Source organism: Triticum aestivum, chromosome 7A (assembly GCF_018294505.1).
Source record: "Triticum aestivum cultivar Chinese Spring chromosome 7A, IWGSC CS RefSeq v2.1, whole genome shotgun sequence".
Classification (NCBI taxonomy): domain Eukaryota; kingdom Viridiplantae; phylum Streptophyta; class Magnoliopsida; order Poales; family Poaceae; genus Triticum; species Triticum aestivum.
The window spans coordinates 18,941,400-18,966,508 of record NC_057812.1 but is presented as its reverse complement, the minus strand read 5'-3'; the positions used below and the strand labels follow the sequence as shown (position 1 = coordinate 18,966,508).

The 25,109-nt window shown below is 45.1% G+C and overlaps 2 pseudogenes; one reads left to right on the top strand and one right to left on the bottom strand.

The window, feature by feature from the left end:
* Window positions 1-24,760, top strand: part of LOC123152835 (disease resistance protein RPM1-like) — a 71,091-nt pseudogene extending 46,331 nt beyond the window's left edge.
* LOC123155147 (uncharacterized) lies at window positions 2,952-3,090 on the bottom strand (annotated as a pseudogene).
* Window positions 24,761-25,109: the final 349 nt, after the last annotated feature.

Here is a 25,109-nt window from a genome sequence, read left to right as displayed (position 1 = left end):
GAAGAACAACGACATGTCCGCCCGTGAAGAGGAAAATCCCAGATTTAGTAGCTTCGAGCTGAGTTTAGAAAACCATGCATGAGGAGCTTGTTTCAGCCCATATAAAGCTTTATCCAATTTACATACATACTGCCTCTTGGTTGGATCTTCATACCCTGGAGGCTGCCTCATATACACATTCTCTTCTAGAACACCGTGAAGGAACGCGCTCTTCACATCTAGCTGGCGAAGACTCCAATTGTTGGACACAGCTATGGCAAGAATTAACCGAATTGTTGCTGCTTTCACAACTGGACTAAATGTGTCTTCGTAATCAATTCCATATCTCTGCTTGAATCCCTTTGCAACAAGCCGTGCTTTGTACCTGTCAATCTCTCCATCAGATTTCTGTTTAATTTTATAGACCCACTTGCAATCTATAATATTTGTACCCTTCTTAGCAGGCACAAGATGCCATGTATTATTTTTCATCAATGCCGAATATTCCTCGTCCATGGCTTCTTTCCAATTTTTGTCCGCAAGAGCTTCGGCGAGATTATCTGGTTCACCTGTTCGTGCACACGTTGCACCAGCGAACTCGTCCATCTGTGATAACCTTTGGTCTGAAAATATTATTACGCGAACGCGTCACGACACGATCTGCAATTGACGGCTGCTGTATTGACTGAGTTTCTTGAACGGGAGAAGCCATAGAAGATTCAGTGCCATCTTCACCTGAGAAAGACTCATTGGTGTGCAGTCCCGAGGAGTGAACAGTAGAGGGTGTACGTACAGGATGTGCACCCATTTTGACAGTACCAGGAGATCTGGACGCGGGTGAGTCTGGTACAACACCAGTCACGCGATGCCCACGCGTGGGCGTGCTTGGTTCGGTGCAAAAAGAAGGGGCCTGCGTGTTTCACCCGGCAGGGAGGTCCCACACGCATCATGCGACGGCTGGTGACTGGACGTGGGCGACCCTGATGGATAGGATCCCGATGCTGCAGGTCCCGTAGACGCGCGCAATCCACTGCAGTCTGCCTCGCTATCCGTGCCATCCTCTATACACATAAAATCATTGCCACCGGAGCTATTATGCACCAAATTCTGCTGCAGTTTTTCCTGTTCCTGAGTACTGTCAACACAAGCATCAGGTTCATTAGTAGGATTAGTTACATAATCATGCAAATCATCATCCCCTTGATCATTACTCGTAGGATTCCGAAGGTTGGGGGGCAAAAGGAAGATCTCGGCTCTAAGACGGGCTCCGGCGTTGGGATGAAGTTGGGCAAAAGGGAAAACAGATTCATCAAAAATAACATCACGGGAGATATATATACGACCGGATGAAATATCAAGACACTTGTATCCCTTGTGTTTGTTACTATAGCCTAGGAAAGCACACCGAATGGAGCGAAAAGCTAATTTTCGAGTATTATATGGTCTAAGATTTGGCCAACATGCACAACCAAAAACACGAAGCGAAGAATAATCAGGTTTTTCATCAAAGAGACGTTCAAGTGGAGAAAGCATATTGATGACTCGACTAGGAACACGATTAATAAGATATACAGCGGAAAGAAACGCTTCATCCCAGAACTTAAGAGGCATAGAGGCATGAGCAAGCAATGCAAGTCCAACCTCAACAATATGGCGATGCTTTCTCTCAGCGGATCCGTTTTGTTGATGTGCATGAGGACATGAAACATAATGAGTAATGCCAATACGCTGAAAAAAGGAGTTGAGTTTGTGATACTCTCCACCCCAGTCAGTTTGTATAGCTATGAGTTTTGTGTTAAATAGGCGCTCAACTAAATGTTGAAAATCATGAAAACATTGAAACACATCAGATTTGTTTCGTAAGAGGTATATCCAAGTAAATTCATTATAATCATCAATGAAGCTTACATAATATTTATTTCGACCAACAGACTCGGGTGCTTGACCCCAAACATCAGAGAAGACTAGCTCTAAAGGAGCACTAGATATACTCGAAGACCTAGGATACGGAAGCTGATGACTTTTAGCCTTTTGGCAAGAATCACACACGGACTCACTAGTGGACTCAACGGAACATGGTAAATTATACTTTCTAAGGACTTGTTTGACTATTGGAGAGGCCGGATGACCAAGACGATCGTGCCACCTTGTTAGTGATGGCCTTGAAGCACCAAAAACTTGAATACCGGAGGAAGGAGACGAGCATGGTGATTTCAACGGATAAAGGCCACGCTCACATGGGCTGTGCAGAAGAATTTCCTTCGTTGTTGGATCCTTAACGAAAAAAGCATGAGGGTGAACTTCCACAATAGTATTGTTATCAAAAGCAAAACGACTAGCAGAAACTAGACTTTTGGTGGCTTGGGGAACATGAAGTATGTCATTAAGATGGAAATTTCGAGTATGATCAAAAGAATTAATGATTGCATGACCGATGTGACTAATAGCCATACCTGCACCATTAGCTGCATGAACCTGTTCAGGACCGTTGTAGCGAGCATGTGTTGTCAGTTTGTCGAGCTCCCCTGTAATATGATCAGTTGCTCCAGTATCAAAGTACCAATTGGAATCAACTCCATATGAAGTAGTGGCTGCTCCACCATATCTCTCTTCGGTGACATAATTTGGGTCAAACCGATACCAGCACTTATGAGCTGGATGCCCAATCTTACCACAAATCTGGCAAGTAGGCCTCTCACCGCGAGGAAGATTCGTTCCACTTCCTGGTCCTGGTCGTCCTCCGCGGCGATTATTGTTGGAGTAACTGTTGTTTCCATGGTTATAGTTGTTCCCCTGGCTGTAATTATTGCCGTAGTTGTTGTAGCCTCCACGATTGTTGTTGCCGTAGCCACCGCGGTTGCCACCACTACTGTTTTTGCCTCCACGATTTCCTTTGCCATGTCCTCCTCGTGCAGCAAGATTCACTGACGAGTTATATTGTTGCAACCCAGAATTTTGTGACTCCAAGCGTGCTTCAAACGCAAGAAACTGAGCATAAATTTCGCTCCAGGAATAGGCATCGGTTCTGGCACCAATGGATGAGACAAACGGATTATATTCTGCATCCAATCCAGCAAGGATCTGAGAGATGAGATCATCGTCTTCTATCTTCTTCCCTGCTGCTGTGAGTTCATCCGCAATGCCCCGCATCTTCGTGAAGTACGCGGTGGCGGTCATCTCGTTCTTCTGAGTGCCGGCGAACAGGGTCCGAAGTTGAATAACTCGTGACCGAGAGACGGAGGAGTACATCTCCTCAAGAGCTGTCCAGACCTGCGCGGACGTCTTCATGGAGACGACTTGAGTTAGAACTTCGCGTGAAAGAGAGGTCAGCAGCGATCCAAGAACTTGCTGATCTTGGGCTATCCAGCGAGCGTACTCGGGATTTGGCACTGTCTCGGTGCCTGATTTGTCGTCCTTCTAAACATCAAGGGTCTTGGCCGGAGCTTGAATTGAGCCATCCAGGTATCCATCGAGCTGTGCGCCTCGGATCGGAGGTAGGACCGTCGCCTTCCACAGGAGGAAGTTGTCACGGCCAAGCTTCTCGTGGGAGGTGTCGCCAAGCGTCGCCATGGGCTGGCTGATCGAGGAAGAAGCTCCTGGGGAACCGCCGAAGGGAACGAGAGACATCTAGATGCGATATAGAAGAGAAGGCTCTGTTACCATGTAAGAAATCAAGGATCGATTGGTTGAGGCGTGATGATCTCCTGGGATCACCTGCCTTATATTTATATCACAATAGATCGATCAGAGATCGTTACAGAGTAGGACACGGCTGGGACAATTGACGTACAAGTCAATTGCCTGTATACAACTAGAACTCCATGTCCGATACATATACTTATTCTAACAGAGGGCACTTCGCCCCACATGGGAAAGATGGAATTCATCCATTGCAGTTTGCAATCATGGATCATTGGTGTCAAGCACCTTCCAAAGCTCACCGAAATTTCACTTGGTCACTATGGTCAAGTGGCGAGGCTTGGTGCACTGCAAGGTGTGTTAAACATGTTATATATTGCGTTGTGTATTGCGTGTGTTGTATATTGTTAGGATAGGTTAGGTGTTGAGATAAGATCCTAGTAGTTAGTTTAAGAGATCAATCTCCACCTAACCTAATCCCTAACCTCATGTATCTTGTGCGCCGCCCCTGGTTGCTATATAACATGCAACATGCGCTCCTGCCAAGGCATGCGCTTCATCACCTATTTTCACATGGTATACAGAGCCTAGTTCTTCCATACGTTTAGGTTATGTCGTCGTCCTCCTCCTCTCACGCCATGGCTATGCCCTCCCTCGCCGCCCTCGGCCACACCATCACGGAGAAGCTCACCCGCGACAACTTCCTCGTGTGGAAGGCTCAGGTACTCCCGCATGTCAGGGCCGCTGCGATGATGGGCTACCTTGACGGCTCGATCAAGGAGCCCGCTGCTGTCATCGTCTCTGAGAAGGAAACCGCTGGGAAGAAGGAGATCACCGAGCTGCCTAACCCAGAACATGCGATCTGGGTCACTCAAGACCAACAGGTTCTCACCTTTTTGCTCGCCTCCTTGTCCCGAGACGTTCTGCTGCAGGTCTCGAACCACACCACCGCCGCGATAGTTTGGAAAGCTCTGGTGGAAAGCTTCTCTGCGCAGTCGCAGGCACGCCAGATCCAGCTTCGCTCGGCGATCGGGAACGCACGCAAGGGCGATCTCTCTGCCGCCGCCTACTTCACCAAGATGAAAGGGCTTGCAGATGAGCTCGCCGCTGCTGGGAAACCGCTCGATGAAGACGACGTCGTCTCGCACATCTTGGAGGGCCTCATGCACGAGCCCGATTACAACGGGTTTGTCACCGCCATCTCCACGCGCGCCATCACCGATCAACCGATCGGCGTCAGCGAGCTCTTTTCGCTCCTGCTCGCCGCTGAGTCTCAGATCGTCGCCCAGCACGCCGCCTACACCGCCCATCACTCCGTCAACCTCGCCGCCAAGGGTGGTCGAGGTGGCTACGGCGGCGGACGCGGCGGTCAGGGTGGTGGACGCGGCGGCTACAACGGGGGCAACTACAACGACAACTCGGGCGGCGGTGCGCCACGCCAGCAAGGTGGTGACCGCGGTGAGCGCGGTGACCGCGAGCGCTGCCAAATCTGCAAGGAGGACGGCCACGCTGCGTGGCGCTGCAAGAAACGCTACGACAAAAGCTACAACAACAACGTACGCAACCCCGTAGGTGGCGGTGGTGGCGGCGAACGCGGCGGCGGTGGGCGCGGCGGCGGCAGTGGTAACTCTCGCTCGGCCAACTCTGCTCACTCCTATGGCGTAGATACCAACTGGTACCTCGACACTGGCGCCACTGACCATGTCACGGGGGAATTGGAGAAGCTGGCCGTTCGAGACCGCTACACCGGCACCGACCAGATCCACACAGCAAGTGGGCAAGGTATGGACATTGCACATATTGGCCATTCAGTATTATCTACTCCCTCTGGTTCCCTCCACTTAAACAACATCCTCCATGCTCCTAGTGCCGACCAGAGCCTTCTTTCAACTTATAATCTTATGTGAGATAATGATGCTTTCATTGAACTTCACCCTGACTTCTTTCTTGTCAAGGATCAGGCTACCCGGAGAACCATCCTTCAAAACAAGAGTAGACGGGCCTTGTTCCCCGTGACCGGACGGCAAAGTGCCCCTCAACGCCAAGCTCTTGCTGCCATCAAACCCTCCACATCTCGGTGGCACAAGCGCCTAGGGCACCCAGCTCTTCCGGTCGTTCAAAAGATCCTTCACGACTTCAATCTTCCTGTTTCGAATAAACAAGATCACCTTCTAGTGTGTGATGCGTGTCAAATGGCCAAGAGCCATCAGTTGCCTTATTCTCGTTCAACTAGTGAGTCCACAGCTCCTTTAGAGCTTATTTTTTCAGATGTTTGGGGTCCTGGACCCATCTCTGTAGGAAGACAGAAATAGTATGTCAGTTTTATTGATGATTTTAGCAAGTTTAGTTGGATATATCTGCTCAAAAATAAATCTGATGTCTTTGAAATGTTTCGTCTCTTTCAAGCTCATGTTGAACGTCTCTTTGATCGTAAGATCATTGCCATGCAAACCGATTGGGGTGGGGAGTACCAACGGTTGAATTCCTTTTTTGAACGCATTGGCATCACGCATCACGTTTCTTGTGCACATGCTCATCAACAGAACGGCTCCGCAGAACGGAAACACAGGCACGTCGTAGAAGTTGGTCTCTCTTTACTTGCTCACGCTTTTATGCCACTCAAGTTTTGGGACGAAGCGTTCCTTACTGCCGTTTATCTTATAAACCGCATCCCTAGTAGAGTTATCAAAAACCAAACCCCTCTCGAACGCCTCTTCGGCACTAAGCCCAACTACTCTTTTCTCCGCATTTTTGGGTGTGCCGTCTAGCCCAACTTGCTTCCTTTCAACAAGCATAAGCTTGAATTTCGGTCCAAGCAATGTGCTTTCCTCGGATACAACACTCTTCATAAGGGCTATAAGTGTCTCGATATCTCCTCTGGTCGTGTCTATGTTTCACGTGATGTTATCTTTGATGAGCAAGTTTTTCCCTTCGCCAGTCTTCACTCTAATGCTGGTGCACAACTTCGACAAGAATTACTTCTTCTCCCCTCTCATCTCCTACCATCTCTTCATTTTGCTCAAGGGGGAGCGGATCTTGCTGGTGACAATACACTAGTAGAAAAAGGGTCAAATGTGAAGCACATTAGTGCCGGCTTGTAAAAAAACGGGCACTAATGTGATCAATAGTGCCGGTTCGTGGTGGCGATCAATAGTACCGGTTCGTGTTGAGCCTTTAGTACCGGTTCGTGCCACGAACCGGTACTAAAGGGGTAGTCAGGCTGGCGTTAGGCCGGGTCCCCACGAGCCCCTTTAGTACCGGTTTGTGTTACCAACCGGTACTAAAGGTCTAACCTATAGTACCGGTTCGTGCCACGAACCCACACTAAAGGGGACAAGCCTTTAGTGTGGGTTCGTGCCACGAAACCACACTAAAGGGGCGAATTTTCAGACTCTACCCCGCCACCCCCCCCCCCACCCCCCCCCCCCCCCCCCGTGTATCGCAATTTCAGTTTTGAAAAAATCAAAAGAAAATGATAAAAACTTCAAAAAATAAAATCCTTCGAGAGGTAGTTATATTACTACATCTACTAGTTAGGAAAATTTGAAAACTTAAATTTGGACATGTTTTGCAAAAAGTGTAAGGAAAATGTAAAACAGCTATAACTTTTGCATACGATGTCGGAAAAAAACGTATAATATATCAAAAAATTCAGCACAAAAATCCTCATCCGATGGAGATGGCCTACGGCCTGTTTGGAATTTTTTAGAATCCTCAAATTCCAAAAGGAAAAAAAGATTATGGTCAAATTTCAGTTTTTTTAAAAAAATAGGTTAAATTTGGTCAAACTACTTATTCAAGAAGTATTAATGTAACTATATAATTATTCAAGAATATTAGTGTTACTAAATAATTATTTCAATTTTTTGAATTTTTGTCAAATCTGGTCAAATTGTGGTCAAACTATGGTCAAACTTATTCAAGAAATATTAGCGTTACTAAATAATTACTGTTTTTTAGAATAATAGTTTCAAACTCAAACGGTGAAATGTGTGACTTCATGCTCAAGCTAAACTCCTGAGGGTTAATAGGATTGACATCTTACTATTGTCAGGAAAACAACAAGTGCAGACTCGGAAACGAAGGAGAATAGAACCTGAAAGTTAAGCGTGCTCGGGCTGGAGTAGTGAGAGGGATGGGTGACCGGTCAGGAAGTTAGATGATTTGGAATGAGTGGTCCACACTTGAGCAGTTAAGAGAGGTGATTAGAGACTAAATCATCAAATAATTCAGGAAAATTAAAAATCGAAAAAAAATTCAAAAAAATTAAAAAAAAATCAAAACAAAAAAAACCTTTAGTACCGGTTGGTAACACCAACCGGTACTAAAGGTCCCCCATACCAGGGCGCGAGCTCACGCCACGTGGTGGCACTTTAGCGCCGGTTCGTGCCGAACCGGTACTAAAGGGGGGGCCTTTAGTGCCCACCCTTTAGTGCCGGTTATGCAACCGGCACTAAAGGCCCTTACGAACCGGTTTTAAAGCTCCGTTTTCTACTAGTGATATGTCCTTGTCTCATACTAATGACCCAGCTGAAAGTGTGCAGGAAACAGGGCAGCCGAACCTTGAGGATTTTGGTGAAAATTCCTATGATTTTATGCAAGAAACTGATAACATGCATGCAGCCACAGAAGATCCTCAGGTGGTCTCGGGATCGGCGGCTGCAGGCGGATCAACCGCGGGATCAGCACCTGGCGCGGCGCTAGGCGAATCTGCGCTGGGATCTGCGTCCACGGGCGGGAGGCCAGGCGGGCGCCCCGATTCGCCGCGTGGGCCAGGCGCATCCGCGCCGGGATCTGCGTCCACGGGTGGGAGGCCAGGCGGGCGCCCCGATTCGCCGCGTGGGCCAGGAGATTCCACGCCGGGTTCCGCGTCTGCGGGCGGGGGGCCAGGTGGGCGCCCCGAGCCACCGCGTGGGCCAGCTGCGCGTCCCACTACGTCGCGGTCCCCTTGCGGGCCGACCAGGAGCGGGCCCCATGCGCCCCACGAGGCGGGGTGTCTCGAACCTGGCGCGGTGCGGCTCCCCTCCAATTCGGACCTGCCAGGTGGCAGTTCGGCATCGGCTGCCGCACCGGATCCCTCTGGCTCCCTGCAGGCAGAGGATTCGGGATTTTCTGCACCTGTGTCATCTGCGTCCGACTCTGCTGTTTCAGCTACGCAAGATCGCCTCCAGCTACAGCATGCTCGACCAGCTCCACCTCCTCCTGCTCGGTACACTCGGTCCCAAAGTGGCATTGCGAAACCCAAGGTATATAAAGATGGTTGTGTTCGATGGGGTTCTTTTTGTGCCACAGGTGAACCGAAGAGTTTGTATGATGCCCTTGGTGATCCTAAGTGGAAGCAGGCCATGGATGAAGAATTTTCAACCCTAGTAGCAAACAAGACATGGCACTTGGTTCCACCGGTCAGAGGGAGAAACGTGATAGACTGCAAATGGGTGTACAAGGTGAAACGCAAGTCTGATGGCACGATTGACAAGTACAAGGCATGTCTTGTGGCCAAAGGTTTTAAGCAAAGGTATGGAATTGATTATGAGGATACATTTAGTCCTGTGGTAAAAGCTGCAACTATCCGCTTGGTTCTTTCCGTTGCAATATCCAAAAATTGGTGCATCCGACAACTAGACGTAAAGAACGCGTTCTTGCATGGTGTTCTGGAAGAAGAGGTGTTTATGAGGCAGCCTCCTGGGTATGAAATCTCAGCTTTGCCACGACACGTTTGCAAGCTTGACAAAGCGATCTATGGTTTAAAACAAGCTCCCAGAGCGTGGTATTATCGTTTGTACTCCAAGTTACAATCTCTTGGCTTTGCTGCTTCCAAAGGAGATACCTCGCTGTTTTTCTATCATCGGCATGGAGAAACTATCTTTATGCTTATTTATGTCGATGATATTATCGTCACCAGTTCTTCCTCTCGAGCAGTTGAAGCCCTTCTTCAGGATCTTCGCATAGATTTTGCGCTCAAGGATTTGGGCACTCTTCATTTTTTCCTTGGCATTGAGGTAAAACATGTGGACCGTGATATTCTTTTATCTCAGGAAAAATATGTGCGAGATATCCTTGAGCGAGTGGGCATGAAAGACTGTAAACCCTCTCCCACTCCGTTGTCTACGTCAGAAAAGTTGTCTCTTCATGATGGAGAGGTGCTTGGAGCTGAAGATTCCACCAGGTATAGGAGTGTTGCAGGAGCTTTGCAGTATTTGACATTAACCAGGCCAGATATATGCTTTTCAGTCAACAAGGTTTGTCAGTTTTTGCATGCACCTACTAGTACTCATTGGACAGCAGTTAAAAGGATACTCCGTTATCTCCAAGCAACCAAGAGTCATGGTCTTAAACTTGTTAAGTCAGACTCTACATTGCTCAGTGCTTTCTCAGATGCAGACTGGGCGGGTTGTCCTGATGATCGGCGATCCACTGGAGGTTTTGCGGTATTCTTTGGAGGTAATCTGATTTCTTGGAGTGCACGTAAGCAAGCTACTGTGTCTCGGTCAAGCACAGAAGCTGAGTACAAGGCTCTAGCAAATGCCACTCTGAAATTATTTGGGTGCAGAATTTGCTAACAGAGTTGGGCATTCGTCATTCACCTGCAGCTTCTCTTTGGTGTGACAACCTTGGAGCTACTTATCTCTCTGCCAATCCTGTTTTTCATGCGAGGACAAAGCACATTGAGATCGATTATCACTTTGTCCGTGAAAGAGTTGCCAACAAACTTCTAAACATTCGTTTTGTGCCTACTGGTGATCAAGTGGCAGATGGCTTCACCAAATCCTTGACAGTGCGGCAGCTGGAAGCCTTTAGGCCCAATCTCAACTTAGATAGTTGTGATTGAGGGGGAGTGTTAAACATGTTGTATATTGCGTTGTGTATTGTGTGTGTTGTATATTGTTAGGATAGGTTAGGTGTTGAGATAAGATCCTAGTAGTTAGTTTAAGAGATCAATCTCCACCTAACCTAAACCCTAACCTCCTGTATCTTGTGCGCCGCCCCTGGTGGCTATATAACACGCAACATGCGCTCCTGCCAAGGCATGCGCTTCATCACCTATTTTCACAAGGTGAGCTGGACGCGCGCCCCAACCGTCCTGTCCTGAGACTGGAGATAGACTGGAGCGACCACAACCTGGGTGAGGTCGTCCAAGGATCCACTACTGCAGCACGAGGGGAAGAAGCAACAGAGGGCGAGGTACCATCTCTCCATCCCAAACCTGCAGCAGCGAGTGTGAGCTCCTTGCAGGTGGTAGTAGAGCCGGCGGGTAGCAACAGGGCAGCTACCTAATTTCTCTTTCGTTCAGTAGCCGCAGTGGAGTTACCAAGTATATCAACTGAACACTGAACTGATGATGTCTCTTTGTTGTTGTTGTTGATGGTGGTGTAGCAACCAAGACCCTGACATAAGGGAGGTCCAAGGCTCTGCTTTGGTGGAAGACGATTTCTGGTCCTGCAATTCTGACGACGATGATGCTTAATGGTTGGTTGATGCTCCTCCCTTCTTTGTTCATATCCATTTGCTGCTTCTCGAAGACTCCCATGCGCACGCTGCAAGAGATTATGTCTATGCTAGTGAATTTAAAATAAATTCAATACAATTATCATTTTTTTCGATAAAGGATTTTTCATTGAATAGATATATCGAGGTGATACAATCATATTGAAGGAAAACCCGGCCTCTGCATAGCTAGATGCACACAGCCAAAAAGTCCAGAGTACTCTAAAAATAAAATAATTTGATACAATGCCAAGCAATAAATCGTGTCCAACCTAAGGAGCGGTAGATCCTATCCGTAAATCACACTGCCATCCATGAGGGTAGAAAACCGCCCTGTCCGTCCGCTCCAGCCGTGTAGACGCCATCATAAAAATGTCCCTGTCTTCCGGCTTCTATAGGATAGACCAAGTACGGAGCCATCGTGTACAAACATGAATAACCTGCATAGGAGATGAGACACGTTTATTGTGAAAAACCACATCATTCCTGGTAAGCCACATTGCCCAGCATAAGACCGTCGCTCCCACAAGAATATGTGCAGAAAATTATTTATCTATACCCCACAATCAGTTGTCGAACATATTCCGTGCACTACGTGGTGGGTATAAATTCAAAGCTACTTAGACCATAGCACTAGTAAAAAAAGGGTCAAATGTGAAGCACATTAGTGCCGGTTTGTAACAGAACCGGCACTAATGTGATCAATAGTACCGGTTGGTGGCGGCGATCAATAGTACCGGTTCGTGGCGAACCTTTAGTACCGGTTCAAGCCACAAACCGGTACTAAAGAGGCTGTGGCAGCCTGCGGTCAGGCTATGGCCCCACCATCACCATTTAGTGCCGGTTCGTACCACGAACCGGTACTAATGAGGTTATGACAAACTGTTTTTAGTCCCACCTCGCTCCCTTAACAAGGCTTTTACCACCTTGAATATGTTACTTCTCAAAGTAGTACAAGCACTTGGTCTTCAATGAACTCTATGTGTAGAATTTGTGGCCGCAATATGAGTCTTCACCGGTTTATAAATCGTTGAGGACTCATATTGACAATTCAGATTGTACACAAAAAGATCATTGATGATCAAAGTATTTTTGATGTATAAGATCATATTGACAATTCAGACTGTAAAGAAATATATGATCATGATCTAAATTCTCTTATATTTTTTGCGTTCAGTATGCACCATTCAAAGCGATGCCATCAACTTTCAACCATTTCTGCCTTCATTTGCTATTTTTCATGCATTTAATGATTTGTTTTGAGAACTAAATAACCTGGAAATTGAAAAGCACTACAAATGAACTCTGAAAAAGTTGAAACTTGGCATGGTATCATCATTTCACCCACATAGCATGTTCAAAAAAGTAGAGAGGGTTACGACAAAAACTGGATGCACTTCGTTTACAAATTGGACAATCTCTTTCGAAATATTCGGGTTTCTGACGAAATTAAACTCATATGTTACAAAGGCATTTCATTTTTTTAAAACTTATTACAACTCCAGACTTTTTGTGCATTCAGTATGCACCATTCAAAGCGACGCCATCAACTTTCAACCATTTCTGCCTTCATTTGCTATTTTTCATGCATTTAATGATTCGTTTGAATTTGAGCCAGCACTAATGTGTCCATTAGTGCCGGTTCCATCTACTAGGCGGGAGGAGGTTTTTAGTACCGATTTGTGGCGAACCTTTAGCACCGGTTCGTGCCACGAACTGGTTCTAATGAGGTTGTGTCAGGTAAGGCTGGGGCACCACGAGCACCTTTAGTACCGGTTCATGGCATGAACCAGTACTACAGTTTTTTAGTAAGCTGTTTTTTAGTCCCACCTCGCGAAGAGAGAGTGACTAGGAGCGGTTTATAAGCCCTGAGTGCAGAGACGATGAAGAAGAGGCTCAATGCTCACGTTGCTTAGCTTCAAGCCTTGAGGAATATGGTAGACTGCACGGAGCTATGTGCAGTGCAGTTTACACTATTCCGAAAGGCTTGAAGCTAATTAACGAGCATTGCACCTTTTTTTATTTTTAATAACTTATTACAACTCCGGACTTCTTCTGTTATGGCAAAAATTAGATGCACTTCGTGTACAAATTGAACAATCTCTTTCAAAGTATCAGGGCCGGTTTCAGACGAAAACTCATCTGTTACACCGGCATTTCATATTTTTAAACATATTATAACTCCAGACTTTGAACCATCAAGTTTTAACCATCAACTTGGCATGGTATATAAAAATAAATGAATAGAAGAAAATAAATAAAGCAGAAAAGAAAAAATAGCAGAAAAGAAAAAAACTATAGTAGAAAAGAAAAAAACTATATAAAAAACTACTCAGAAATAAATAGAAGAAAATAAATATAGCAGAAAAGAAAAAAACTACTCAAAAATAAATAAAAGAAAAAATAAAGCAGAAAAGAAAAAAACTATATCAGAAAATTTGGGGCGCTGCCGTGTGGGCTTGCTAGACCACGGGCGTGCAATTTCAGGCCCACAAGGCCCAGCAGACTCACAGGGCAACGCGCCGTAGTTAGGCCCAGAAGCCTGCTTTATAGAGGAGTTCGAAAGGGCAGCCGCGGCTGGATTATAAACCAGTGCGGCTGCCCTTCCCCCGGTGAGGTGGGACTAAACTTTGTGCAGGCAGCGCACCACCTTTAATACCGGTTGGTGGCTCCAACCGGTACTAAACGTCACCAACCGGTACTAAAGGTCTGCTCTTCCCGCCTCTTGGCCTGGCCAAAGTTGGCCTTTAGTACCGGTTGGTGGCTCCAACCGGTACTAAAGGCCTCTCCTATATATACGACACTTATGAAAAAATTCAGTTAGTTCCTCTGTTCCGTCTTCGTCGCCGCGCGCCCCGTCCCCGTCACCGTCGTCGCGCCCCGGTCGTCCCCGCCCCCATCGTCGCGCGCGCCCGGCCGTCCCTGTCCCCGTCGCCGCGCGCGGCGCCCCGGCCATCCCCGTCGTCGCCGTCTCGCGCCGCCAGCCACCGGTACGCCGCCGCCCCCGCTCGTACATACACACACACACACACACAAACACACACACACACAATTTTGTTACTTATTTTTTGTTTTCTGTTTTTTAGATTAATGCATGTCAAATTGTTAATTAGATGAATGTCAAATGTTAGATATGAATTAGATAGAAAAGTTAAATATGAATTAGGTATATGAGATTTGAACTAGTTGAATTAATATAACTAGTTTATGTTTAGTAAATGCTTAGTTGAATTAATTAGTTTAATTAATTAATAAAACTTGTTGAATTAATAGAACTAGTTAAATTAGTTGAAATAATAGAACTAGTAATGTTTCACCTATATATAGAACTTAACTAGTTTATTTTTTTCTTTTTTTTAATTTTTTATATATATTTTTGGCTTATATAAATGTTAGATTAATGTCAAATGTTAGATGAATTAGATAGAAATATATGTTAGACATTAATGTCAAATGTTAGATGAATATTAGAATTAGTTAGATATTAATTAATGTTAGATAGTAAGTGTTTAATGTTTCACCTATATGAACATAGGAAATGTCGTCTGACGATGAAAAAGATTTCATTATGTGCGAACACTGTGAAGACCAACGCGGCCTGTGCGACAGAAATTTCCTTGTTGATAATAGGCGCTTCAGCATCAAGCTGGATGAGACATTCGAAGTGGATACGGTAAGTCTCAGCGGCAAGTATTTTTTTGTAATAAAGCATGACTTATGCTTCATTTGCTTGAACTTATAATTTTAAATTTTCACTATTCTACTAGCGCATCCCCTGCCATGCTCGAATTTTTGTCTTGAATAAGATAGGTTTCAGTGCGATGAATGATATGGAGGTAAAGAGAGTTTACTTGAAGACCGAGCATGGGTATACTTTCAACGTCAAATTATACAATGCAGACACATACACCCATTTTGAATGCAAAACTTGGCAAGCAATATGCAAGGCTTATGCATTTGAGCCTGATATGGTTATCACCTTTGATATTCGTCCGGAAAATGATATTGAAGGTAATAGAGACATCTGGATTGATGTGCTGATGCCTCCAGTTCTACCATTATGTGAGTTTTTCTCAACCATGTTTATGTCTTTGATATTGTTTATTCAAAAATAGTTGACAACTAATTTCTATTGTCAGCTTATTTCGGTTTAAGCAAACATGTCCGATGCTTGGTAGACAGGATCTACTATTGTCCCGGGGCTGAACTAAGTCATTATGTTTCATGGCTTGAGGATCTTCATACTGTCAAGACAAATTTTCTTCCTGCACTTAGAAATGTTAGTACTCAAAACGTGCGACCAATAGTGATCGTATTGAACTACGGTCACATCTATAATGGAAGGATTGTACGATTTTTACTATTTGTCCTTAGTGCATCTTTTGCATACATTATTTTTGAAGCTAAACTTTCATTGCTAAGTATATTAATTATTATATGATGTTCTTCAACATGGACTCCCGATGACAGTTGTGCCTTAGTGGATCGAGACAAAAGGTCGCATGTCAATGGTTAGCTTACGACCAAGATATCCTACATTGCACATGAGTGCATTCAGGATTTTTGAAAGCGATGAATGCTTAATAGTGAAAGATTGGAGCAAAATTGTTAACGATCGCAGAGAAGTACTAGGGGGCAGCAAGGAGAAGCGCAACCCACGATTAGGAGACAGATTCATCTGCATGCTCCAATATGATGAATCAGGAGAGCTATACATGTTCTATGCTATTTTTACCTGAGAGGGAGCAGCAGGAGTGATTTAGCTAGTTCATGCCCTTAGTACTTGTCCTCTCATGTCTGTATTCTCGTCTTGAACTTAATTAATCAAAAATAGTGATTTGCTTGTGAACCTTTATAATATCATGACCATGTTGAACTCGATGATATCTTTGCTTCTGTTACAAGTGAATGTTTCTTCTTTAAGCTAGTGTTGGTGGTGATTAGATAACGGTAATGACTATGATGATTAAATAGTGGTAATGACGACTATGATGATTTTTAGTTAGATATATATATATATATATGTATATACTGTTGTTGGTGATGATATGATGCAAGAGTTTATTTATATATTAATATGTGATGATGAGTTATTATATATATCATTTATGAAAGAAACCGCAAATTAGTTTGAACTGGATGGATCCTAGCTAAGTGATCAAGTATATATATATATGCCATATCCATATCCATATCAAGTATAACAACTCATTATAACGTAAAACAATCCTAAATTAAATTGATAACACAAATTTAAAGGAAAAATAAAAAATAAAACCAAAACCCACAAACATTTAGTACCGGTTGGTGTTACCAATCGGTACTAATGATCTGCCGCATCCGTGGCCTGGCTCGTGCCACGTGGTGGCACTTTAGCGCCGGTTCGTGCCGAACCGGTACTAAAGTGGGTGGGGGGCCTTTAGTGCCCACCCTTTAATGCCGGTTATGGAACCGGCACTAAAGGCCTTTACGAACCGGGACTAAAGCCCGGTTCTGCACTAGTGTAGCCCAAACTGCCCGAGCGAACTTGCACTCAAAAAATAGGTGTTTGATAGACTCGTCATGTTGGCAAAAGACACATGTCTTGGAACCATGCCAGTTTCGTCGTGCCAGATTATCTCTAGTTAGGATGACTCCTTTGTTAAGAAACCAGAGGAAAATCTTCACTCTTAGGGGAATTATTAGCTTCCACAATTTTCTGTTATCTACTGGAACATCAGAATGAACCATTGCATCATACATGGATTTGACCAAAAATTTGCCATTCTGATGCAAATTTCATCGAAAAGTGTCCGGCTCATCTAATAGTTGAATGTCCTCCAGGAAAGTGAGTAATTCATTCCATGCTGTCAGACGAGTGCCCAAAAGATCCCTACGGAAAGAAATATCAGGGTTTTTCTGTCCTAAGACTTGTTTGATCATGACAAATTTATGTCTGATGATCCGGTACAAGCTCGGATATTGCACCATTAGTGGAGTGTTCCCTAGCCAGGTATCTTCCCAGAAACGAACCTGAGCACCGTCCCTAACCAAGAAGGTCCCAAATTGGAAGAAGAATTCCTTGGCCTTCATGACACCACTCCAAAAATGTGAATCCCCAGGTTTCCAATGAATTTGAGAAATGGCATTGGATCCCACATACTTGTTGCGAATGATTTCTTGCCATACTCCATTCTCAGCGAGTAGTTTATAGACCCACTTGCTGAGAAGAGCGATATTTTTAATCTCAAGGTCTTGGATTCCCAGGCCCCCTTGGCTTTTAGGTCTGCATAATACGCTCCACCTAGCCAGTCTATATTTCTTGGTTTCGTTATCACACTGCCAAAAAAATCTGGATCTAAAGTAATCTAGACGCTGTAGAACCCCTTTCGGCAGGTGGAAGAATGACAACATGTATAAAACCATGTTGCTTAGGACGGAATCTATCAAGATCAATCGCCCCCCATAAGACAAGAGCTTGGCCTTCCAACTGGCTAAACGTTTCTCAAGTCTCTCTTCCACATGCTTCCACTCAGCGATAGTTAAACGCCGATAGTGTATGGGGATACCCAGATACCTAATCGAAAACTGCCCGAGCTGGCATCCAAAAATCTCGGCATACTCGGGTGCAGATTCTGCAGCATCTCCAAAGCAAAAAAGTTCATTCTTGTGAAAATTAATTTTGAGATCAGAAAGTTCCTCAAAGGCACATAAGAGCAGCTTGAGATTTCTTGCTTTATCTAGATCATGATCCATAAATAGAATCGTGTCATCCGCATATTGTAGAATGGATAGACCATCTTCTACCAAGTGTGGAATGACCCCGCTAATTTGACCATCCAGCTTGGCCCGCTCCACTAGGGTAGCTAGCATGTCGGCCACAATGTTAAACAGAATAGGAGATGCGGGGTCGCCTTGACGAAGCCCCTTCCTTGTCTGAAAATAGTTGCCAACATCTTCATTAACTTTTATGGCCACACAATTATCATTTAGATGCATACTTGGTTGTCATAAACTCTGCTTCAATGCAATGTCGTTACTTTCATTGCTATTTATCTGGAGGACATATATGAAGCTTATATATGTTATAGTTGCCTGACTGCAGCCTGCAGGTGGCTGCTATTTATGTCCGTCGTCTCTACATGGATTTTTTTTCTTTTGAAAGCTAAGCCACTTTGTAGCTGAGATGAAGATCATATTGTTGGTTTGTTCGTTTGTAAAAAGATAGATAAACAAATCTTTCAGTGTTCATTCTTCAGAGTAAAAAATAACAGAGATCTTGATATCTAGGAGGAACCAGAGCAGCTCTGCTAGATGAGAAGTGAGCAGGGAGCTCCTCAGCCATCCTGTGTTGTCAAGGGGTACTGAATAATGTCAAGAGAAGTTGGAAGCCATGGGATTTCTCTCTGATCCAGGAGGGAGTTCACATGCTCAACACTCAACAGTCCGCCTACAAAGCGTAATAGACGGTCAGTTAAGCAAGCAACATCTCCTTCTCTATTTTTTTAGGCAGTATCATGTTACATTGTTCACCGTGATTTCTCATGTTGTTTTTGGCTTGAACACATAATAGATTTTCTGATAAAATGAGCTGTAACCACTACTCCATTAGACATTATTTGCACCACCAAAAATACAGTTTCTTACATGTTGTGTTGCCTCCATTTATTTGCACCCCCAAAAATAGATTCTTACAAGTAATTCTTTTTGTACTGTAATCTGTGAGGTGCCTTGCTGAGCCAGCCCAGGAGAGAGTTCATCATGTTGCGTTGTTACATGTTGCTGACAATGTATTATATCTTGTGAACACATACATTTACATGTACCCTTAGGTGGAGCAACAGATCAGATTAATTGTTGTTTCGTTCAGTAGCACTAGCTAATTATAAACTGAACTCACCCCGCCAAAAAATATATATATATATAAACTGAACTGACGATATCCTGTATAGACTTAACACAACTGAACATGCTCATACTCATGCCCTTCTGTTGTTGTGACAGACAAGAAGTCAAAGATGATTTCTGCACCTGCAATTCTGTTGACAAGGACGACGATGCTTGATTACCGGTCGATGCCCTGATGCTGCTCATTTCTTTGTTCAGCTCCATTGAAGCCGCCCCTACAGCTCCCGGTACAGATCGAACATCCCTCTTGTTTCTTTTAATCCACACTGCCGGTAAATAGTAAATTTTTTTTGGCTTATCAAGTATTTTTGACAGGAACTTGATGCACCACTTCGGCTCTCGTGGAATCTCGCCATCACCACTTCGGCTCTGTTTATATGCGCCTCTTTCTCAACTTGGTCTGGAAGATGGCATTATCAACTCATGAATCATGAAGAGACGCAACCTGCATTCCCCAATCAGCCCACTGCCTACAAATGCAAGATGGATCCTCTTCTCAACTGATATACTCTTACAATCCATTTCTCTTCTCTTCTGCTTTCTTGCCTACAATAACAGCAAAGATGATCCGCACGGAAGACCAGTGTCTAGCTGTAGTTGATGATCGATCTCTTCTCCGTTCCATTGTTCGGTTCTTCGCTCATCTCGATCGACCCCCGCTACATGCTGATCTGTACTTCCTTACGCTCAGGTCACCAGGCACCTTAACTGGAACACCATGGTTGAATGCTTTGATTAGTTGATTCAGTTTGGGATTCTGACGACATTATTCTCTTTATATAGGAGGTGTTGCTCGTTTGCACTTGTTGCTGATGATGATACGGCCATCCATTTCCACTTATCTGCTGGACATGTAAGGACTAGCTTATACTGTAAAATTTGTCGTGGTCTTCTGCCTTGATTTTCTGTTACATCATTTATTTCTTATAATCCACTTTGTTGCAGGGAGCTCCTCAACCTGGAGCGAACGAACATCCTTACATCTTTTCTGCCCGCAAGGAAAGATCTCGGGTGAATCTGAAGCCTGGTATTCCATTTCTGAGCCAGGCGAGAGAGCTAGTTCATGGTGCCTCGACTGGTCAGTTATTTATTATACCGAAAAAGGCTTTCGCCCCGCTTTATATATAAAGCACCAACCACACATTACAGCCATCACCACAACAAAGAAGGAAAAGAAGAGAAAACAAAATCGACAAGGATACAAACACTACAGAACAACAAGCGACGGCCTCCGATCATGCCATCGACGCAACCGCGACAAGGGAGCAATTCGCCACCGGAGGGAGGCCACCCTCCATCAACTCCAAAGGGCCAACCTTGTTGTCCTACCTTCCGCCGCTGCCTCCGAAGAGGGCACCCCTGCCCTCTCGTCCTGGATCGAAGGAACAAATAATACAATTTGTAATCATGTTATTTATTCGTAATAATCATGTTACATTTTCGTCATATACTTGCAATTTGTCATGTAGTTTTGAAGTTGGGAACAAATAATACACGTTTGCCAAGAAACAAAACTACATCCTCTGTAAATGCATTTCAGCCGGGGACAAGACGTCGAAAATGCTGTGGACTATACACGCCACAAGAAGCTGCTACCAATGCTTGCAGCTGCATATACATGCTGTTATGCTGCAACTGGCCATGAATTGGCCATCACGTTCAGTTCTCCAACATCTCTGCTAGCTGCCGGCCTCTAATATGGTGCAAGGTGAAGCTGAGAGGGATCTTGCCATTTCTCCACTGCGAATGGAAGTGGAACGCATTGTTCTTGGGGCTTCTATGTAACAGAGGCGAGTAGCAAGCTGCAACGCCATTTTGAGATATCAAAAGGAGTTTAAAGTTGCAATTGTTTCCCCAGATGAAAAACCGGTTCTCGGAGAACACCGTGGAATGGGCAGGATGATCAAGCTGACGAGAAGACCTGTAATGTTGAATAGAGACTTGCTCTGTTTTCTGGTGTGTACTCTGTTTTTCTAGAGTAAACAAAGAATGATGATTTCATCTGTGGTTATCCATTTCCCACCAAATTTGAGTTGATGAAACAATACGCCTGCTGCCCTTCTATATATGGTATTAACTATGGGATTTTCATCTGTTTCGCTTTGCAAATTACAGTTTGCCAGCAGAAAGGCCTCGCAAGGGTATCCGACATCCACAGTTTTTTTGGAATGAGCAGTAGTATTTTCCATCCATGGTCAGTGACCATGTTTGCACACTGTCTCCAGTTTCATAGACTGCCGGACGCCTACAGGCTAATCTGAGCAGTCAGCAGACTGACAAAGATACAGACTAAGATCTTGGTGGCTTTGTCCTCAGTATGCAAATCGCACGTATAATTAGTGCTTTCAACAGCGTGGACATAAGGGAGCAACAAGCAATATGCTCAAGAATTTTCCAGAACCGCTCCTATGCAGAGATTTGATGGTTTAGAATTTGGAATCGCCCTTTGTACAGGCCATGTCTTATAACCATGCCACTCTAAATTCATGCTATCATCAGCCAAGTGGCATGAAGGTTTCAGTTCAGACTTGTGTAGAAAATCATCGGCGACAGGTGCACTTCATCAATGCACGCAAACGTGCGAATTTCCAGCGGCAGGGCAGCTGCAGTATGAACATGGGAATGATAAATCCACTAGATTACTAGTGAGTTTGAAGGAAGGGCAGCTGCCGGAGCGACAAGATCAAGAGCTGGTGCAGACCTCATGCCGAGACCGGCGGCGACATGGGCCGGCTTACCTCCGAGCATGGACGCGGTACATGTGGCTCGGATTAGAATTCCCACATTGTTGTCGTGTTTGTTCGTGGGCGAAAGCGGCGGAGCTCGTCGATCGATGCGTCGGAGCCCGACCTAGTTTTTTTTTAGGTTTTTTTTTAGGTGACGGAGCCCGACTGAGTTTGCGGCTGACGTCCGGACCTTGTGCATTTGAAAAGGGCGCCGCCACCACACAACTGGGCCGATAAGGTACGCCCAACTTGTCCGAAGTTGTTGGTGGCTAATACCGTCCAAAACGTGTGTAATGAGCCAGCCCAATTAGCGTAGCTGCTGTCCTATTTTGTTCAGTTCCGGTTTTTCTGTTTCTGTTTTTATTATTACCCGCCTTCTTCCTTTTTCATTTATGTTCTAGTACTTCTTCTTTTTTACTCTTTTATGACATACAAATATTTTTGAAGTGCATGGACATTTTTCTAGTTTATGATCATTTTTAAACAGCATAAACATTTTTTTTAATTGTGAATATTCCTAAAATCTAGACCGATCCAATTCATAAATAACGTTGTGTCTTTTAATTGGTATATATGTATCTGTGTTGCAAAATTTCAGCCTCTGAAAATGTCTTATGTGTATTGCCCCGACTGTGGCGTGAACAATTAATATTGATTCTTCAGCCTCTGAAAATGCTCTCCAGTCTCCACCACGCTTTCTTTGATTCTTCACCTCGAATGCCACATACCCAGCTCAAGTTACCACGCTTCGACCACCATGTTGGCATAACTCAACTTTGGTGCACTGGGACGGCTAGATAAGTGCAAATGATCTTGGGGGCTTCAATGTAACGGAGGCGACGGGGTAATGCTGTAAACGACGATCAAAATCTTCGAAAACACCATAGACTGGACAACCAACCAGTCTGTTTTGTGAAGGCTGCAATTATCAGTATATACTTCCTTTGTTTGTTGTATTCCCTGCTCTGTTTCTTCCTTTCTATTTGTTGCTGACAAAATATCCGTTTATTATTGTCATGTACAAAGAACAAACAGTGTGGCCATAGAAGTCAGAATTATTTGTGTGGCTCCCTCTCGTCTGGACCGCTCGGATATTTCACAAGGAAAATTAACTAATTCCATGAAAGAATTTCGAAACAAAAATTCAAAAGGAACGACCAGGCATTATTGGAAAATAGCCAGGGCTCAGTCAATCAATCAATCGGCTGCTACAACTCTCCCTCTGTTCTTCCACCTGATTTCTGAAGTATTTTTGCTTGCACGAGTGTTTGTCAGAATGTCTAACGCCATTTGAGTAACACATGGATCAATACCATATTACCATGACAACACAACTCTTGTTTATTACAACTAGCAGAAACATAGAGGGAGTCCACAATTCCACTGGTTGAGGATGGTTTCTGCTGCTCGTTCCTTTCCTCTGTTTCCACCTGGATTGCCATGGCATGTTCCTGCTGCTCATCTCAGACAGAGTCACCAGCTGCTCTCCTCATGGTAACACTTCCTGAAAACCACTGTAGTTCTTTAACCTAAAATTATGTATTTACTATACGCATTCTTTAACCTAAAATTTAACACAAAAGAAGCTGTGATTTGGATTCTCTTATTTGAAAGAAATTATGTACTCCTATTCATGCCTAATTTTTTTAAATGTTAATCTTAAGTTGGTGTCCGATTTAAATTATTGCTGACATCATAGTGATGTAATATATTTTTTGTTGCCGCTACCATATGGAACACATTTAATTTATAATTGGCTGTATGTCACAAACTTCGTATGGGATACTGAGATTGATGTTTGTACGTGCTTTTAATATAAGAGAGAAAACACATATAGATAGCATGCTTGATTCTGAATATGTTATCATGCTAAACAAGACAAGGACGGTATGTACAGAGTATGTGCGGTTTGTTTCAAAACCATGAATCACATGTTAGATAATTAGAATTTCAAAATTGAACCATTGAACATATCTTTCAGTATGCAAACTTCAATTTTGAACTACGGACTAACCTGTTTCAGTTTTGCTGAAGCTAGCCTACTGTTTTGTAGTTATAAGATTTTTTTCTTTAAGCACCAACACATTACTAAGACCGGGAATGAGAAATGTCCACTCCCACATGGGGCTTGTTCGACTCAGTCCAGGCGTGGTGGGTGAGCACGAGCGCCGTGGGCACCACCGACTGAAAAGCAAAGGCCTCGATCACCATGCTTGTGTCGTGGGTCATTTGGAATGATAGAACCACAAGAGTTTTCCGCCATAAGTGCACTCCTCCGCCAACTTTGCTCAACATCATCGTCGACGAGGCAAACCTTTGGATCACCGCTGAGACAAAGAAGTTAGGGTCTTACTTATTGCGAGAGTAATTGTCATGTCATAATCTGGATGTGTGTTGTAACAAACTCTTCTCTTCTTATTTAATATACGAGGCAAATTTTTTGCCTCCGTTTCAAAAACTAAGATCAGGAATGCACGAGGACACGATGCTTTTTCTCTCATAGCCTGAGGTGCACCTCAACGTACGGTGGCCGCCGTGGCCATGTATCTACGTCCGATCCTCACCGGCCGGTGACGGATACCCAGACCTTTAATTCATGCAGCAAGCCCCTGCCGTCGTGGTTATGCCACCGAACACTGACAGTATCAAGCAACCATTATTAGTACCAGACTGCAATTTGTTCAAAGCCTTACCTACGCACCAGATCGTAGACTTCCATCTCCTTCACACCTACGGCTACTTCTATAACATGCCCCATGAGCCATGGCAGCCAAGGCTTGGTTTTCATGTGCAACGGCTGAACATACGTCCGCAGCGGCGGTGGCTCCGGACGGCGGCGTGCGAGCGGCGGCGTGGTGGGCGACGGCGGCGGCTGCGTGCCCGTGGTGGCGGCGGTGGTTCGGATCTGGCCACGGGCTGCTGCAGGAGGATCTGGTGGATCCCTTCTCTACGTGCTCTGGCTCGGCCTCCCTCTCCTCTCGGTCGGGGCCGGAGGTGGGCTGGAGCTGGTGGAGGTGGGGGCGTCCCGGCCGGATCTGACATGACATTTCTGGCTGGTGGCGCGGGTTGGGGCAGCGGCCGGGCGTGGATGTTGCTCCGGCAGTGGGTGGCGGCGCGGGGAGGTCCGGGGGTGGTGGCCTCCCGGTGGCGCGGCGGCTACATGGTGGTCGGCGGCTCTGGCCGCGGTGGCAGCCGGCTTATCCGGCGTTGGCTCGTCTGCGGTCAGGTCGTTTCGACCTTTGCTTCACCTCCTCGTTGTCCGGGCTCTGCTTGCATCGAAGGGCTTGCCCGCTCCCAGCTATCGGCCATCGCTCGTCTAGCGCCCGGTGCCGCGGGACCGAGCTCATCTCGCGCCCGGCAGCAGGACCGAGCTCGTCTCGCGCCCGGCGGCAA